We start from the raw sequence: 17,645 nt of genomic DNA, 5'->3' as shown, positions 1-17,645 counted from the left end.
TACTTTGTCAGAAAGCAAACCAACTCATTTGAAGCCAGGATTGAGACATCTCTAGGGCTGTGGCTTTCAATTTTTTTAATCATGACCCACAGTAGGAAATGTATTTTACGGCAGGACATAGTGTACCAAACACATCACACGGGCGCACACACACAGAGATGCACAAACATACAAACACGTACACACAACTAAACCAAAGTTTCACCAGATAGTACATAACCTACAAGCCACGCACTCTGATATTTTCTATCTATTCTACTTTAGTCTAATTTATTTTATGTTTTTAAAAAAATTCTGGTCACGACTCACTAAATTGATTTCACGGCCCAGTAATGAGGCATGACCTGCAATTCAGGACACCTTGCTGCTCTAGAGGAGGTTTTATCAGCCATCCATTGGCGTTGCCTACCTGCTACAATTAAGGATAATAACTCCGGAAAAAGGTCTCTTCTTCCTGGCGTGGCCTATAAGACATCCTTGAAACCCACAGCCTGAGTCCCCCACCCTATCTTTCTGTAAAGGTTGTAATTTTAAAATACCATTTGGGAAGATAAATGCTCTTTTTTATTCAATTTGATTTTAATTATTTTTGTAGAGACAGGGGTCTCACTCTGCTGCCCAGGCTAGTCTCAAACTCCTAGGCTCAAGCAATCCTCCTGCCTTGGCCTCCTGAAGTGCTGGGATTACAGACAGGAGCCATTGTGCCTGTTTTATTCATTAAATATCTGTCCTTTTCTTGGTAACTGCACAGCAAATTACCTATCAAGTGATATACTTATTGGACAGATTTTTTATACCTCTAAAACCCAAAGATGAAAACTCACATATTTGCTTCTAATTAGGCAATTTTGAAATGACCTCTTGCTCACTCTCTTTTTTTTTTTTTTTTGAGACGGAGTCTTGCTTTGTCGCCCAGGTTGGAGTGCAGTGGTGCGATCTCGGCTCATTGCAAGCTCCGCCTCTTGGGTTCACGCCATTCTCCTGCCTCAGCCTCCTGAGTAGCTGGGACTACAGGTGCCCGCCACCACGCCGGCTAATTTTTTGTATTTTTAGTAGAGACGGTGTTTCACCGTGTTAGCCAGGATGGTCTTGATCTCCTGACCTTGTGATCCGCCCGCCTCGGCCTCCCAAAGTGCTGGGATTATAGGCATGAGCCACCGCACCCGGCCTACCTCTTGCTCACTCTCTCAGGACAAATTACACTCTCTACCACATAGGAAAAAAAGAGAATTTCATTTGTTTACTAGTTAAGGGAACAGAAGGGCCAGGAAATTTGGTAGGTTGTTTTGTTTTTCTATACATCTACAAGGTGCAAAAAAAGGTATTCTGGTTTTCATTCAAAAGATTGGAATGAAAAAGAAATTACAACTCCCCAACTCTCACAGAAACCGTGGAATTTCAGAGCTGGAAGATGAAAGGGAAAAGGGCTAGAGGACACATATAAGTGAGCTGCTTTGTTTTTTTAACACACTTGTAAAGGACAATTCTGGTCTTCATCCAAAATAATGGCTTGAGAAAGATGAAATTAATACTCTGAAACTTGTAGCTTTTGCAACAACAGATGTGCATCAAAAGATACTCATTGCCTAGAAATCACAAGGTTTTTCAGAGCTAGAAGAGATCACTGAGATCATTTGACCCTACCTCTTTTTACATATGAAGAAACTGAGGCAGAAGGGAATGTAATCTGCCCAAGATTATCCAGCTACTGAATGGCAGAACTGGGACTGGTAGATTCAGGTTCAAAGAAGCAGTCCTCTTGTATGCATTCCCTCATCCCCCCCAGCGCACACACACACACACACACACACACACACACACACACACACAAAGAGGCAGTGTAATCTTTGACTCCAAAGAAAACAGTCCTTTGCCAGTGAAGCTAAAGCAAATCTCTAGGTTATCAGAAGCCCATCACTACCATCCAATTACCAAATCACTAATAATCAGTTAGACAGATTTTCCCTGAGTCCAGATGACCCCCTGGGAGTGAATGAGTCACTTTAAAAAGCTACAATAATTCTTTCAGGCCACTGGGGTATCATTCAGTACAGTGGATTCAGCACTTCTGGGCCTTGAAAGAGTTTCTGAAGCATTCTCTAGTGCCCTACCCTCTGTGGATAGTTTACTCTCCGGGTGAATCTGGTTCAGTGACGGCATATGGGCTGTGCTCTGCAGTTAAAGCGGCCAAACACGATTATATCCTGTGCTCTACTAGAAGCTAGGCATGTTCAGTATGGGTTTCTTGTTACGTATGCTTGTTGAGATAGCAGAAAAAGAATGCAGGGAGCTCACTTTGGCAGCATATACAATAAAATTGGAAAGATACAGAGATTAGCATGACCCCCTGCACAAAGATGACACACGCATTCATGAAACTGTCCATAAAAAAGAGAACACAGGATTGTAACCGGGTGATAGGTGAGCCACTAATAAAATTTTCTGATCTTTAAACCAAATCTGTTAAGTGACCTATGCTCTTAACTGTTTCCTTGTGTTTTTAGAAGTTAAGAGCTAATTCGAGACTTTTGTATTCTGCTGAAAGAGCTGTCCTTGTGAGTCAAGAAGATTGGCTTTTTTTTTCAGTTATTTTTTTTTCACCTGTGTCTTGAATAGCTCACAAACACAAGAGCAGTGAGAAAATAATTCCCACTTTGTTAAACAACTAATGAATCTGGAGGATCTATTTGATCTTCTAATGAGACCAGATGTCTTAAGAGAATTCTGGGAATGGATATATAAGAACTTCCCCTCGGTGAATGATTCTGATACATGTACGTATCAAAAAAAATCTAAATTAATCCTGACTGAAACTCCCAACTAGCATTTCTGTGGAAAATAGGTCTCAGAGACTCAGGGAGTTTGTGCCAAAGGAATTTAGCCATGCTGAAGTTGGTTTTTAAGTATAGCTTTATCTAAAGCGAGGGCACGAGGGGAGGAGCAAACCTTCTTTTTTCTCTAGCCAATTATGGAAGCTATCTGAGCAGCGTTATTTATTTATTTTTAACATTCTAGATCCTTTTTCCTAAATCACAGTTACCTTTCCCAATGCAGGCCTATAATCTCAGACTTTATTGAATCTGCCCCAATTTTAAGCTATATTCTTTAGTAAATTTACTTAGGCCTACTTTTTTTTTTTTTTAAGACAGGGTCTCTCTCTGTTGCCCAGGCTGGAGTGCAGTGGCATGATCATGGCTCACTGCAGCCTTGACCTTGTGGCCTCAAGACATCTTCCCACTTTAGCTTCCCAAATAGCTGGGACCACAGGCGCATGCAACCACGCTAGCTAATTTTTTATTTTTTGTGGAGATGGGATCTTGCGACGTTGCCCAGGCTGGTCTGGAACTCCTGGGTTCAAGCAGTCCTCCCACCTTGGCCTCCCAAAGTGCTGGAATTAAGGCATAACCCACTGTGCCTGGCAGCCCTACTTTTTTGTGTGTGTGTGACGGAGTTTCACTCTTGTTGCCCAGGCTGGAGTGCAATGGTGCGATCTCAGCTCACTGCAACCTCTGCCTCCTAGGTTCAAGTGATTCTCCTGCCTCAGCCTCCCGAGTAGCTGGGATTATAGCGCCTGCCACCACGCCTGGTTTATTTTTGTATATTTTAGTAGAGATGGGGTTTCTCCATGTTGGTCAGGCTGGTCTCAAACTCCTGACCTCAGGTGATCCACTAGCCTCGGCATCCCAAAGTTTACAGGCGTGAACCACTGTGCCCAGCCAGCCCTACTTTTCTATGGGAGAGAAAGAGAAACTGAGAGAGAGGATCCTGCTCGGTGTCTACCACATTTACTTGCCATATGGCTGTTCTTTGCCTTCTGAGAGTTGGGGTCAGGAATCATGGGTCCAACACCAGCACTCCTCATTGCCATGTGATGTCACAGAGCAATAGCCACTTTACTTACCTTTGTTTTCACTTCTCTGGATGCAAAGTAGCTAATCTGGGAAGCTCAAGGATGACACAAAGAAAATAAACATTAAAGTTTGTTTTCCAGTCAAATTTTTCAATGAAAATTTTCCAATCAAAATTTGATCTCAAGGCACATTAAGCCATCTATTGCCAGTTCTCATACTCATCACAAAGTTGCCAGAATGAAATAAATCGAACCTGCATAGGTTTACAAGGAAATGATAAAACTGGTTTTTCTTCCGCTGAAGGTAGATATGAAAGTGTTCTGTCTTTGTGAATTTGGAGAGAATGTTGGAATCAGCAGGTTTGATTCATGGTCTCTAAGGTCTCTTCAGGTGTTAAGCATCTGCTTTTATATCTTTTTCCAAGCAGACCTGAAACAGAAGGCTTTGGTGTGGCTGATAGTGTTGGATGAGAATTTATGTTATTTCAGCCTTTCTTGCTTATATACGTATATTGCATGTGTCTATTGTAGACTCAGAAAGCCATTATCTTTCTTCTTGCTTTCTTCTGAGCTTTCTTCTTGCTCACAATTCACTGAAAGAATCAGCTCTTCTCAGTCAATGCCTGTTTGTGCTATGGCCAACTCACTGTGGGGCAGTGGAACATGCCCACTTACTGTGGGGATGTGTATTGTTCTTTACTGGGATATCTTGAAAGTACACCAGTCACCTCAAAACTCCCATGCATTAGTTACTTCTACTAAGGTAAAATTTACTCTCCCTAAAATTTACTGTTTTTAATGTACAAATAATAAAACAGCTCTTTCACACTTTAAAATTCTCTTGTGTCCCTTTGTAATAAACTCCTCTCCCCACCCCAGTCCCTACCAATCCTGATCTGTTTTTGTCCTTAGAGTTTTTTTTTTTTGTTACTTTTAAAAAGAAGTAAATTTGCTTTATTCATTGAGTATACATTTATAAACTGTAAACTCAGTTTAAGCTCCCTGAAACTTATGGTTTCAGCATAGTTGAGCACTAATAGTTTCCATGGAAACATATCCTCCATGGGGTGCTGGGATATTTGGTAAGAGAGTAGTGATGATCATAACTTCACACTGGGTCTGCTTGTTCACATGTCTTATGAGCGTCCTGTTCGTATTAACCTGTATGTTATCTACTGGAACCATGGGGAGAACATGAGAATAGCGAGGCACACCCAAGAAATCCATGTTTAACTAGCTTGGCCATCGTCAGGTGTCTGAATCTGAACAGTGAGAGTAGGACCACACTGCTACCGCATACCTGACTGCCTCATTCTGTGTCCCTCCAGCTCGATATAGTCTGGTTTTGCAAACTGAGGCTTAAGCCTCGGCAGCCAAGAGCAAGCCCTTGTTCCTGTTCTGATGAGGATGTACTGAATTATTTTGTATTCAGTTTCCTATGATGACCTTCTCTAATTACACAAAAGAAAACATAATGAATTTACATATCTTTGGGTCAATTTATGAAAAACCATTCTTTTCAGTAATACAAGTCCTTTAAGACCTGTTGGAAAATGGTACAGACGTGAGCATTTTCCTTGCTCTGCTCTAGGTCATATGGTAAAGGAGAAGAGAAGTAACTTTTCTTGGGTACCCACTAAGCACCTACTCTAGTGCTAGGTGCTTTCAGGCCATTTTCTAGTTTGATCTTTAGGACAGTCCAGTGATGAGAGCACAGTGTATGGTCATTTGGTCAGAGTGGGAGTAAAAGACCATCGCTCTCGTATAACATGTTCTCTGTAGAGGATACGTCCGTCAGTCATAATGACTCATAGAGATGTCAAGTTAATTGATTCGTAAAAGTTTGCTAAATCAATTTTTTTTCTTTTTTTTTGAGACAGGGTCTCACTCTGTCGCCCAGTCTGGAGTGCAGTGGCACGATCTTGGCTCATGGCAACCTCCGCCTCCTGCATTCAAGTGATTCGCCTGCCTCAGCCTCCCGAGTAGCTGGGATTACAGGCGTGCACCACAACACCCATCTAATTTTTGTATTTTTAGTAGAGATGGGGTTTCGCCATGTTGGCCAGGCTGGTCTCAAAACTCCTGACCTCAGGGTATCTGCCTGCCTCGTCCTCCCAAAGTGCTGGGATTATGGGCATGAGCCACTGCGCCTGGCCATAATTGTACTTTTTTTTCCTTTTTTCTTTTTTTGAGATGGAGTTTCACTCTTGTTGCCTGGGCTGGGGTGCAATGGCACAATCTCGGCTCACTGCAACCTCCACCTCCTGGGTTCCAGCAATTCTCCTGCCTCAGCCTCCCGAGTAGCTGGGATTACAGGCATGCGCCACCATGCCTAGCTAATTTTCGTATTATTAGTAGAAACAAGGTTTCACCATGTCAGCCAGGCTGGTCTCAAACTCCTGACCTCAGATGATCCACCCGCCTTGGCCTCCCAAAGTGCTGGGATTACAGATGTGAGCCACCATGCTCAGCCAAATTGTACTTTCAGTAAAGTACTTTACTGTTTACAAAGAACTTCCATATACATTTTTTTGGTCCTGGTCTCTGTCTTTCATTTTGGGAGCATGGATGTAACTGGCCTTTCATCAATGGTTCAGTAGTGTTGTTTTTTAAAGCCTACAACAGAACCATCTCCTATGAATTGACTATCACCTGTCTAAATGCCTTGTTTACAGCATGTTGTACCTGCAAGAGCAGGATATTTAAAGTACTTTATAATTGATAATTGCCATTATCAATATGCTCACCTCTTTACCATATTCCAACAGGTCTTAAAGGACTTGTATTATTTTTTACCGAAGAGAGTGGTTTTTCGTAAGTTTACCCGAAGATACATACATTTATTATGTTGGTTTTTTGTTTTTTTTGTTTTTGTTTTTGAGACAGAGTCGCACTCTGTTGCCCGGGCTGGAATGCAGTGTCGCGATCTCAGCTCACTGCAGCCTCCACCTTCCGGGTTCAAGCGATTCTCCTGCGTCAACCTCCCGAGTAGCTGAGATCAGGCACACGCCACCATGCCCTGCTAATTTTTGTATTTTTAGTAGAGACGGGGTTTCACCACGTTGGCCAGGCTGGTCTCAAACTCTTGACTTCAGGTGATCCACCTGCCTCGGCCTCCCAAAGTGCTGGGATTACAAGCATGAACCACTGCGCTGGGCTGGGTTTTGTTTTTTGTTTTTGTTTTTTTTTCATATTAGAGGAGGCCCAGACAGGTGCGGTGGCTCATGCCTGTGATCCCAGCACTTTAGGAGGCCGAGGTGGGAGGATCACCTGAGGTCAGGAGTTCGAGACCAGCCTGGCCAACATGGTGAAACCCCTTCTCTACAAAAATTATGAAAATTAGCTCGGCGTGGTGGCACCTGCCTATAATCCCAGCTACTTGGGAGGCTGAGGTAGGAGAATCACTTGACCTCAGGAGGCGGAGGTTGCAGTAAGCCAAGATCACACTACTGCACTCCAGCCTGGGCGGCAGAGTGAGACTTTGTCTTAAAAATAATAATAATAATTAGAGGAGACCATCGTAGGAAACTGAAGACAAAATAATTCAGTATGTCCCCATCAGAACAGGAACAGGGTCTTGTTGGTTGCAGAGACTTCAGCCTCATTTTGCAAAACCAGGCTATATATAATTGGAGGGGCACAGAATGAGGCAGTCAGGTATGCATTAGCAGTGAGGTCCTCCCCAGCTTGTGAATACCTGGGTAGGCTTACCTTATCTCCCAACCTCCCAGTGCTCGGCACTGGTTCCTACTGAACAATCGGTAGAAGCAATTTTGTCAGCTTGTCTGCCTAGAAGTAGCCACATGCTTGTTTGCTGAGAATAATTAGGGTCCCTGCTTATTCCAGTACTTATGCTTTTCCAGCAGGCACACAGATTGCTCACAGATCTTATGGAAAGGCTGCCAGTGTTACTTCCTCAGTGTTGGGGAGGTAGAGCCCACTAAGCCTGAGCCCCCTGTTCCCTGTCTGCACACTGTCATACAAAGTCACAGAATAAGTTAAACACATACACACACACACACACAAACACACACAGAAAACATGACTCATATGTGACATCCCTCAACACACTTTTGAAGGACTTTGCCCTCTGAACCTATATGGTAAAATAGATCTTTTTTATTTTCCAGGATAAATAAAGAATGATTTTGCTCTGACCTATTCTTCTGCAGCTTGGGAAGTAGATCATACAAATCTTTGAGAGTTCAACATCCATTTGCAGAATGGCTCCATGGAAATTGGCCATTTAAACTATTCTTCACGTTAAAGACATTAAGCTCTAACCCAAGAAAACCACCCACAGCCAAGAACAACAAAAATGACATAAACCACGTCACCTAACCCAGCAGTTAGGTATTTCTTGAATATCTGATACTTAAAACTTAACTCCCCTCTACACCTGTGTCCTCTCCATACAGTAGGCTAACATCAGGCAGCCAGTGGCATGGGCGCCCTGGCTGGCTTCATGGGGCACACTAACCTTGCACATCATTTTCTTTATCTTCTCCTCTCTCCTCCTTGTCCACTTTTCTTCTGTCCCAATTCGCTTTTTCTTTTCTTACTTCATTAACTCTTTTTCCTTTCCTTCTTATACCTCAGGAAGCACGCTTAGGCATTACCTTGTCCTCAGCTGCATCTTCATTTACCCTTCAGGTGAAATGTGGTTGAGCAAGGAAGGCAACTCGTTCCCTACAAGTCTGAGAATGGGTGGAGCAGGCAAGAGAAACGGTTAAATAGACCCCAGAGATGGGCTGCAGTTAATGATAATAGGATTTCTATCTGTCCTTCCACTGTACCAAGTGACTTCCACACAGTGGCATTTTCCAAGGGTGAGTGCAGAGGGAGTAGCTGCTCAGCTTGGATGGGTATGGGCAAGAGAGGTTACTGAGGCTGCAGGCTTAGCAAGGTGAGTATGCATGGATCCCACGAAGTCAATGCAAAAGCAATTTGAAAATCCCTGCTTTTCAAATAGGTGTAAGGGTTTCTGTCCATGACAAGGCTGTTCTACTTCAGTCTTTTAACCATGTATCCACACAGTCCCACAGATGGTCACTAGTGTCTTCCTCACCTTTAACTTCCTCCTTGGAAATAATTTTCACATGCTATGTTCTTGACCTACCAGGACAAATTCTATGAATTCTTCACGTATGTGTCCTGGGAAGGAATAGCCAAAAGCTTTGACAAGAATAACTAAGTCTGGGCCGGGTGCGATGGCTCATGCCTGTAATCCCAACACTTTGGGAGGCCAAGGCAGGTGGATCACGAGGTCAGGAGTTCGAGACCATCCTGGCCAAGATGGTGAAACCCCATCTCTACTAAAAAAAAAAAAAAAAAAAAAATACAAAAATTAGCCTGGCATGGCAGCGGGCACCTGTAATCCCAGCTATTCAGGAGGCTGAGGCAGGATAATTGGTCCAACCCAGGAGGCGAAGGTTGCAGTGAGCCAAGATTTGCGCCACTGTGCTCTAGCCTGGCCAACAGAGCAAAACTCCGTCTCAAAAAAAAAAAAAAAAATTAAGTCTGAAGTACCCAGGACTTGTTGAAATGCTGCCTGATCATTTCTCTCAGAAAACTAACAGAAAACCACATTATTTTGAATATTTGGAAATGTCAATGTCACTCAGAGTGCACAACATTCGGGATTAACCCTGTTCAAGCGATTCTCCTGCTTCAGCCTCCAAAGTAGTTGGAATTACAGGCGTATACCACCATGCCTGGCTAATTTTGTATTTTTAGTAGAGACAAGACTTCTCCATATTGGTCAGGCTGGTCTTGAACTCCCGACCTCAGGTGATCCGCCCACCTCCGCCTCCCAAAGTGCTGGGATTACAGGCTTGAGCCACTGCGCCCGACCTGGGATTAACTTTACAACCAAACTTGATCCAACTTCTAATTCTGTAAGAATACCATTTCTTTACATGACAGATGGAATAATTGGCCAATAGGTCTAAAGTCTGTCCTTTATTGTGCAATAAGAGCCTCGCAAAGGTGGAATGCAACCTGAGATCTTAAGGTCCTGGTCTCTGTCTTTCATTTTTGGGAGCACAGATGTAACTGGCCTTTCATCAATGGTTTAGTAGTGTTCGTTATTAAATTCTATAACAGAACCACCTCCTATGAATTGACTGTCACATGTCTAAATGCCCTGTTTATAGCATGTTTTACCTGAGAGAGCAGGATAATTACTTCATTTAAATTAAAAACATATTTTTATGGGAATGACCCATGGCAGACACTGGATACATGTTGAATTAATGTGCTCAAGACATAACGGACAGATACAGATTTCTCAATGGTAAAGGCAATATGTAGACATCTTTGCTTTACTTTTAAGCAACATTCCATAGATATTGTCAATAACCTGAAAATTCCCAGAATAATGTTTTAAATGACTTCTTAATTAGTGTTCCTTATTTTCATACAGGCACACTCATATTCATTTGCTAAAAACAATTATCTGCATGCACAAGTTCGGGGTCCCAAATAATTCTCCCTGGCAGATTTTGTGTGTGTGTGTGTGTGTGTGTGTATCTGTGTCCATGTGTGTATCACAGTGTTTTGAGTGCATATCCTGTTTTCACACACGTTCTCTGAAATGTTGGCTCATTCTAAGGGCTGTTGTTTCATTTTGATCACTGTATCCTGTGGACTCTGAAACTGCTACAAATGCTTCTTTACCACACATCTTATCAGCACAGTTGTGTGCCTTTTTGATCTAAAGTTGTGATGAATAAGAGGCTTTACTTGTTGTCTAATTTTTAAAAAACTTACTAAATATTACATTTCCCCTTATAAAATAATGATATAGATTAGTGTTTGTGCAGAAGTGTTGGCAACAGAATTCTTCAAAAGTTTTCCGTTGGGTGATGAAAAGCTGTTATATTATTTTGACTAGCTAATCAAACGTAATTGGGGAGCTTGAAGTGCCTTAGATTTTCCTTGTACAGTTATCAAAGCAGGAAATGTAACTCGCAGAGCTGATGAAAGGCATCTCTCATGGTATTCTTTCAATTATAGATCTTACAGAGCAAATGAAAGAAAAGCTCTACTGCTAAAAACTCAGAGGCTTGAAATGCCCCTTAATGTTAACTGCTGTATTAGCTAGTTAACACATTATTATGTACTTTAATTGATTCTTGCTCCAGCTTTGGAGAAAAAAATTATGGATCTGTTTGGCACGTAAATTAAGGTGGGGGGAAGACACCTGAGTGCAATAACAGCAATATTGCTATTAACACTTGGTTCAAGTAACATCAGATACCTGCAGTGTAAACAATGGCCCTGGTTCACTTTGGCGTGTTTTTTTTTTTTTTTTTTTTGAGATGGAGTCTCGTTCTGTCACCCAGGCTGGAGTGCAGTGTCGCGATCTCGGCTCACTGCAACCCCTGCCTCCCAGTTCAAGCAATTCTCCTGCCTCAGCCTCCTGAGTAGCTGGGATTACAGGCGCATGCCACCACACCCAGCTAATTTTTGTTTTTTTTAGTGGAGACAGTGTTTCACCATGTTGGTCAGGCTGGTCTCGAGCTCCTGACCTCATGATCCACCTCCCTCGGCCTCGCAAAGTGCTGGGATTACAGATGTGAGCCACCGCACCCGGCCTAATTTTTGTACTTTTAGTAGAGACGGGGTTTCACCATTTTAGTCAGGCTGGTCTCGAACTCCTGACCTCGTGATCCACCCACTTTGGCCTCCCAAAGTGCTGTAATTACAGGTGTGAGCCACCCCGCCCGGCCTAAAAGCATTACTATGTTGCACTCATCTGTTGGTATTCCTGCTGATGAGTGTTATTGAAGGAGTTTTATTTGACCATTGAGAATTGCTTTTATGATTTTATCAATGAAGTGTTATAATCTAGTAAACATAACTTCATTTCAGTCATATTTGGAAGGGTCCAGCTGAGATTTTTAGCTTTTGAAAGGATCAAACCGCATTACACCTGCTTTTTACTGGGGTGTAGTATTTTTCTTTATTGTTGAATCACACTCTTAAAGCTGCCCCTAAAACATTTCAGCCATAAATGGGTAGTCCTGACCTAGGATCAGGCCAAATTCAAATTTTATTCACATATTCATTTATTCACTCACACATTCATCAAACATTTATCAAGTTTGTACTGTGTGTCAATCCCTATGCTAAATTGCTGGAGACATGACAGAAGCAAGTGCTGTAATCCCAGCACTTTGGGAGGCTAAGGCAGGAGGATCACCTGAGTTCAGTTCAAGACCAGCCTGGCCAACATGGCAAAACCCCGTCTCTACTAAAAATACAAAAAGTAGCTGGGTATGGTGGCTTATGCCTATAATCCCAGCAACTCAGGAGTCTGAGGCAGGAGAATTGCTTGAACCTGGGAGGTGGAGGTTACAGTGAGCCAAGATCGCACCATCGCGCTCCAGCCTGGGCGACAGAGCAAGACTCCATCTCAAAAAAAAAAAAACAAGATGAGAGCTGTCTTCACTTTACAAGTTAAGTCTTCACGGCAGTTTTCTCAATTAAAGTAGAACCCCTCCTGACATTGATGTGGCACTAAACACAATGGCAAACTCTGACCCTGAAATCTTGTGCAAGTACTTGGTTATGACAGCACACTAATAACCCCAGCCCTGTTTACACCAATGTTTAAGATTATGTTTGAACTGGAAAGGACAACTTAATTCCCATAGGCAACAAGGTGGGAGTAAGGGAGGGTTCAGGGCGGCATCACTAGGAGAGAACAGCTCGTGTAAAAATACAGAGGCATTGGCATAGCACTTCTTGGAAACTTCAAGTAATTCCTATGGCTGGAAGGACAAGGATAGGGAAGGGGCAAGGGGTAAAGCTGGACAGGTGAGCAGGTCATTTATACATACGGTTCTAATATGGATTTTATTCAAAGCAAAGGGGAGCCACTGGAAAAACTTAAGCATCGGGGGCCAGAAGGATTGAAAATGTACCAGGGACATATGCCCACCACATAATGTCATGATTTCGGTCCTGGTATAGGATTTTCCTTAATTGCCAGCATTTAGCTTAAAGTGCATTTAAATATTGTTTTGTTTTTAATTTACTATCTAAACTTGTACTAAAGGAGTTGGTATCTTTTATGTCCTTAGTTATTTTTGTTATTGTCTCCAACAGACCGTTTTCCTCTAGGTAAATTTTGGTTATTGATGACATGTATGTATTTGAGGTCCTGGTCCTTGTTTCATATTTAATTTAAACAAATGTAAGGTTTTAAAAATTATTTATTTATTTATTGTAGATATGGGGCCTAGCTATGTTGCCCAGGCTGGTCTCAAACTCCTAGGCTCAAGCAATTCTTCTGCCTCAGCCTCCCGAAGTGTTGGGGTTACAGGCTTGATCCACCATGCCCAGCCTTCAGATTTCTTCAGTATAACATTCTTTTTGACCAGAAAGTTTTCTTTTTCTTTTTTAGTTTTAATTTTTTTATTGTTTTGAGACAGAGTCTCACTCTGTCACACAGGCTGGAGTGCAGTGGTGAGATCTTGGCTCACTGCAACCTCTGCCTGGGTTCAAGTGATTCTCTAGCCTCAGCTTCCTGAGAAGCTGGCACTACAGGTGTGCACCACCACATGCAGTTAACTTTTGTATTTTTAGGAGAGACAGGGTTTCACCATGTTAGCCAGGCTGGTCTCTAACTCCTGACCTCAGGTGATCCACCACCTCGGCCTCCCAAAATGTTGGGATTACAGGCGTGAGCCACCATGCCCAGCCAAGTTTTTCTTTTTAACCTTGAACTGATTTATTGCTGATTATTTCATAGTTATTATTTTAATGACACCAAATCATCCTTCCAGTATATGCACACATCGAGGGGGCAATCTAGCCCAGTGTGCCTAAAGTGATTCCACACTGGCTTTTTAAAATTACATATTCCCAAATTCTACCCCAGACCTGATGAATTGCTCATCCATTCATATATTTATTAATTCAACATACATTAATTAAGTATCCAGTATGTGTCAAGCCCTGTTCTAGAAGTGGGAAGAAACAAGTGAGGAGGGAGGGAGCAGTTAGAGGGGTTCAGAGAAGACCAATGTGAAGAGCTGACATTTCAGCTGAAATCCAAATAACAAGAAAGAAAACAGCCTGGATAAATCTGGACACACAGCGCTACAGGCACAGGAATAGCATATGCAAAAATCCTGACGTAGAAGCTAGCTTAATATTTTCAAGAAAATAAAGGAAGGTCACTACCTAAAAATCAATGATTGTGGGGGAAATAGGGCTCTTGAAAAAGTCAAACAGTTTGACAAGGTCCAGCTCCTGGCGGGCTTGGATTTTATTGTTTGGAATAGGAAGCCATAGGAGGATTTTAAGCAATGGAGTGATTTCATCGAATTCTCAGTAGAAAAACTATTGCACTGGCTGCAGATGGGAAAAAAGTTGAAGGGAAGCAAGAGAGTATAGAGGAGGTCCATCACCCCAGGGGAGAGATGGAGAGATGGTGGCTTAGATCAGGGCAGGAGAATGGAGATGGGGGAGAAGTTAATGGACCAAGGATATATGTTGAGGTAAAGCTGATAGAATTTGCCAAAAAGACTTTGAGAGAAGATGAGGCAGGCAGGACTCAGGTTTTTGGCTTAAGCCTTTGGGAGCCATTTGTGGAGAAGGGGAACCAGACCATCTAGGGGAAAATCCTGCACATGTTCTAAAACTTCCCTAAACAGATAGATCCAGGTGCCAGAGCCAGTTCTCAGATGTCACCTTTGGGAACTATTCATTTATTCTAATCCTTATTTTTATTCAAGAAGGCACAGCTAGACCACTCCACGCGGATATAAATTCAAGCTCTTCCCAAAGATTTCTCAGGGGTGGGGATCCTCTATACGTTCTCTGCCATCTATTTAATTAATTATCTTTTTTTTGTTGTTTTTTGAGAGGGAGTCTCACTCTGTCACCCAGGCTGGAGTGCAATGGCACGATCTCGGCTCACAGCAACCTCTGCCTCCTGGGGTCAAGTGATCCTCCTGCCCCAGCCTCCTGAGTAGCAGGAATTACAAGCGCCCACCACCATGCCCAGCTAATTTTTGTATTTTTAGTAGAGACAGGGTTTCACCATGTTGGTCAGGCTGGTCTCGAACTTCTGACCTCCAGTGATCTGCCTGCCTCGGCCTCGGGATTACAGGCGTGAGCCACCAGGCCTGGCCCCTGCCATCTGTTTTAAAGTTTGGCAGTAGTCAAGACATTATTTTATGTACAACTTAAATCCTTCCTTCTGCATCACGTGTCATTCCCTGTGGACCTGTCAATAGAGATGGAACACGTGGCTACCCCTTGCTTCATCATAACCCTTTACATCATGACTTGCTGAATTGCAGCTATGTGAACACCTAAAAAATTTAGACATTAGGGAATCTAAATTTATTTCAGTAATTAAGACAGAGGGGTATAACTAAGACTGATCACCTATTTATGCAGCCATAAAAAAGAACGAGATCATGTCTTTTGCAGGAACATGGGTGGGGCTGGAGGTCATTATCCTTAGCAAATGAATGCAGGAACAGAAAACCAAATACCGCATATTCTCACTTATAAGTGGGAGCTGGCTGAGCGCAGTGGCTCACGCCTGTAATCCCAGCACTTTGGGAGGCCAAGGCGGGGAGATCACTTGAGGTCGGGAGTTCGAGACCAGCCTAACCAACATGGAGAAACCCCGTCTCTACTAAAAATACAAAATTAGCCTGGCGGGGTGGCAGGTGCCTGTAATCCCAGCTACTCACGAGGCTGAGGCAGGACAATTGCTTGAACCTGGGAGGTGGAGGTTGCTGTGAGCCGTGATCGTGCCATTGCACTCCAGCCTGGACAACAAGAGTGAAACTCTGTCTCAAAAAAAAGTGGGAGCTAAATGATGAGAACTCACGAACACAAGGGAACAACAGACACGAGTCTGCTTGGGGCTGGAGGGTGGGAGGAGGGAGACAGCAGAAAAGATAACTATGGGGTGCTGGACTTAATACCTGGGTGATAAAATAATCTGTACAACAGACCCCCATGACAGGAGTTCACCGAGGTAACAAACCTTCACATGTACCCCCGAACCTGAAATGTTTAAAAACACACAAAAAAGACTAAGCGCCTATGCAGACACCAGTGTGCAAATTCAGTTGGCTACGTATGCAGAGAAATAATGGCTGAGAACATTTAGTGCTTCCTCCCTTGAAGTTCCTGATTCTGAGGTTGGCTCTGAGCTCAGGAAACTTTGCACTCCTTGTATTTAAAGTGTGAAATATTACCTTTAAAGGTATTTTTCTCCTTCAGTATGAAACCTATAGATGAATTTCATCCGATGTTTGCATCAGTGCCTTGGCATAGACCCAATTTGTTTTCCTCTGTTGTCCTTTTTATGAGGGTAAAGTTGCTAGTTATTTTAAATATTTTTTGTAAGCTTTATCTTCAATTCTTTAATGATCTTTGTTGCTTTTTAAAGAACTCTTTCAACTTTCTTTTCTATAGTAGCACAAGAATCCAAGCTATAGTCTTTCCAAGGCTTCTCTCCTCCTGGGGCAGAGCAGTGTCAGGGTTTGGATTAGAAAACAAATCCAGGGATTTATCTACAAAATTACAGATGAGCATAAATATGTCATACATATCAGAATCAATAACCCTGCTAATAGCAATGAGTGTTTCATCTATTATAATTCTTCAGTCTCCCAATATTCCAACAGGACTTAGTTTCCCACTACTTCGAAACTTACTTAACTTACTTCTAGTCATTTGAAAAAAAAAATGATAATATTTTGTCTGATATCTTTGAAGTTGAAAAGGCTTCTTGCCAGTTTACTTATTAGCCCAAGTCAGTGGTCCCTTGCAGCAGAGATTAATCCCAGCTTTGCGGACCCTAAATTTTATACAATTTAGGAAGCTCTCAGTGAAAAAGACCACAAAAATCTCTCTCTTTTGCACATTTTACAAAAACATTAGACCTGGAGCATACACATTGCTTGAGTCCCTCAAAAAGCCATGGAATTTTCTGTGCAAGTAAAGGCTGCTGCAGCTGAAGCTCATTAGTTTCAGGTAAATCTGCTTCCGATTTGCAGTTCTGCTAAGGTATTTCTTGTGTAGAATATCATTTGGGCTAGGAGGAGGTAGAAATAAAGATAGAAATCTACACAGATGATGATATTTTAAAATTTGATAAAATAGGATTTAAGTCTATACTACCCAAACTAACTGAAAATAAATATTAACCCCAGACATCTGTAGTGAGTTTTTCTTTCTAAAAATAATTTCTCATTGACCCAGGGACTATCAAGAAAGTCATGCCTGGAGACTAAAGAAGCAATTTTTCTCTGAGCTAAGTTCAGCATTTATAGCCTCATTAGACACTCTGTGGTTATTGAGTCTTAAGCATTCCACCTTCTCCTAAGCTCACCTAGACTAGCTGATACCAGGCATAGTCCCATTAGTTCAATTTCACTCTCCTTACCCTAATAAATTTTTAATATGTATATCAAACAAATTTAAATGGAAAATGCTGTAAGTTCTCTTTTAGTTCTGATGAAGAATTTATAAACAATTCATATTCTTTTTTTTTTCTTTTGAGATGTAGTTTTGTTCTTGTCACCCAGGCTGGAGTGCAATGGCATGATCTCAGCTCACTGCAACCTCCGCCTCCTGAGTTCAAGCAATTCTCCTGCCTCAGCCTCCTGAGTAACACGGATTATAGGCATGCACCACCACGCTTGGCTAATTTTTGTATTTTTAGTAGAGACGGAGTTTCACCATATTGGTCAGGCCAGTCTCAAACCTCAAATGATCCACCCACCTCAGCCTTCCAAAGTGCTGGGATTACAGG

At 42.3% G+C, this 17,645-nt stretch overlaps 1 protein-coding gene and 1 non-coding gene across 4 annotated transcripts in view; both read left to right on the top strand.

Annotated features, from left to right (window-relative positions):
- NR5A2 (nuclear receptor subfamily 5 group A member 2) overlaps positions 1 to 17,645 on the top strand; it is a 150,848-nt gene that overhangs the window by 24,257 nt on the left and 108,946 nt on the right. The gene's annotated exons all lie outside the window — the stretch shown is intronic.
- Positions 2,288 to 2,392, top strand: LOC112438365 (U6 spliceosomal RNA). Its single transcript, XR_003026804.1, has one exon. It is a non-coding gene; the product is annotated as a U6 spliceosomal RNA (small nuclear RNA).

This window comes from Pan paniscus, chromosome 1 (genome assembly GCF_029289425.2).
Source record: "Pan paniscus chromosome 1, NHGRI_mPanPan1-v2.0_pri, whole genome shotgun sequence".
NCBI classification, from domain to species: Eukaryota; Metazoa; Chordata; class Mammalia; order Primates; family Hominidae; genus Pan; species Pan paniscus.
The sequence above is the reverse complement of the archived record's forward strand: the minus strand, read 5'-3'. Positions and strand labels throughout refer to the sequence as shown.